This window comes from Eubalaena glacialis, chromosome 3 (assembly GCF_028564815.1).
Source record: "Eubalaena glacialis isolate mEubGla1 chromosome 3, mEubGla1.1.hap2.+ XY, whole genome shotgun sequence".
Lineage (NCBI taxonomy): Eukaryota > Metazoa > Chordata > Mammalia > Artiodactyla > Balaenidae > Eubalaena > Eubalaena glacialis.
Window position 1 is genome coordinate 142,445,959 of NC_083718.1, and position 2,310 is coordinate 142,448,268.

The 2,310-nt window shown below is 46.3% G+C and overlaps 1 pseudogene; it reads left to right on the forward strand.

The window, feature by feature from the left end:
- Positions 1-125: 125 nt before the first annotated feature.
- On the forward strand, positions 126-1,009 carry LOC133087175 (small ribosomal subunit protein uS2-like; annotated as a pseudogene).
- Positions 1,010-2,310: the final 1,301 nt, after the last annotated feature.

A 2,310-nucleotide genomic window follows, 5' to 3' on the forward strand; every position in this document is an offset into this window, starting at 1 on the left:
CATGCTTGTTGATGGATGAAGAAAACTTCAGACTTGCCAATGAAAGGTAATGCAGCCTTTCCTCACTTACCCAGAGAGGAGTCCATACAGCATTGTCTTGGGTTCTCATCGTAACTTAAAGGGAAATGTTCACAAAGTTTAGAACCCTTGATGTCCCACAGATGAAGGAAGAGGATGCCTCAAATTCCAAACAGCAGGAACCCACTTAGGTGGCACCAACCTTGACTTCCAAATGGAAAAATACATCTCCTAAAGGAAAAGTGATGGCATCTACATTATAGATCTGAAGGGGACCTGGGAGAAGCTTCTGCAGATGGCTTGTGCCATTGTTACCATTTAAAAACTGACTGATCAGTGTCATATCCTCCAGGAACACTGGCCAGAGGGCTGTGCTGAAGTTTGCTGCTGTCACTGGAGCCACTCCTATTGCTGCCCGCTTCACTCCTGGAACCTTCACTAACCAGATCCAGGCAGCCTTCCAGGGGCCGCGTCTTCTGGGGGTTACTGATCCCAGGGCTGCCGACCAGCCTCTCACAGAGGTGTTGTACATTAACCCACCTACCACTGCTCCCTGTAACACAGACTCTCCTCTGCGCCCTGTGGACACTGCCATCCTTGCAGCAACAAGGGAGTTCACTCAGTGGGTCTGAGGTGGTGGATCCTGGCCCAGGAAGTTCTGCACATGCGTGGTACCAACCCGTGTGCACACCCGTGGGAGGTCACGCCTGATCTCTGCTTCTACAGAGGTGCTGGAGAGACTGAAAAGGAAGAGCAGGCCATGCTGAGAAGACCATGGCCAAGGAGGAGCATGGGGGTGAATGGACTGCTGCAGCTCCCAAGTTCACTGTATTCTACCCGCGGTCGCAGACGGGTCTGAAGGCGCCGGTGCCTCTGTGCCTGCCCAGAAGTTCCTGCACAAGACGGGAGCCCTCAGCCCGCCACTGAGGACTGGTCTGCAGCTCCCACTCAGGCCACTGAAAGGGTAGGAACAACCACGGAGTGGTCTTAAGCTGTTCTTCCCCAGGCTTTAAACAGAATGGAAATAAGATTAGCAGAACACAGTTTCTTAAAAAAGAAAAGATAAAAGAAAGGTAATGTAGTCTCTGAGTTTAAAACTGTCCCAGGTAAATATTCTGTGGATTCTGCTATTAAGACTATCGGAACCACATTTTCCTTCTCAAGGTGTTTCCCCTCTTGCTCTTTATTTCTGTGATGGTGTCTAAGTTTAGGCAGAAGTTTACACATTCTCTTCACAGTGGGAAGGGAAATCTCTAATCTATGTACCATGTCCTCATTTTACAGGTAAGAAAAGGAAGGTCAAATAGCCAGTTAAGGGCACGTAGCTGGTGAGGGGAACAGCTCCCTCTGTAGGTAAGCAGAGGTTGACATACACAAGTGCAAGAGCACCCGGTGGATGGATTAGGCAACTGACATGTCATATTAGAAAAATGAGGAACGTGCTAGCCAGGTTGGGTGGCCGTGGTGCCAGATCTTGGCACACTTATCAGGACACTCTCAGACTCATATAATAACACACCAGCCTAACACACTGGAGTCATTTCTATATTTCTGAAAGATAGACATGGTCTAGTAAAGGACATAGGACTTCACATGGTTCAAAATACGGTTGGTACTATTTGTTCCATGCACTTAGTCTCATTCCTCTGTTAATATCTATTTTGTGTGTTTTACACATAAGGTAAAGTTCAAGGCACTGAGGATAAAGAAAAACAAGGCAGATAGCCCCTGCACTTACAGAGCTTTTATTCTAAAAAGGAAGGCAGAGAATGAAAACTAATTGCACAACATAGGCCTTATTACAATTTTTGATAAGTGCTCTGACAGAGAAATTTAGCAGCCCATGAAACCATAAAATAGGACATGACCTATTTGGTGGGTCAGGGAATCTTTTCTTGAGGGAATGACCTTTGAGCTAAGTCAGAAAAGATGAATAGAAGGTAGCCAAGGGGAAGGAAACTGTTCTAAGAATGTTCCAGACTACATGTGTGCTATTCATATTGGGACAGAGCGTGGCTCAGCCACAGACTTGAAAAAGAGCTGGGGCCACTGGACAGTGATAAGGTCAGTTGTACAGATTGTAGATTAAGTAGGTATTGGATCCTGTCCATGGCCCACCAGGCAAGTGCATGCAGGAATAATCTTACTGGGAGTTTACTGGGAGGACCCAGGAAATGGAAGAAATAGCCAAAATATAGCTGTATCATTTCCACCGTGCTTTCAATATGATGTGACAGAAAATTCACCTAATAGTACTTAAAACTGAGGTTAGCAAACTTTTTCTGTTAAGGG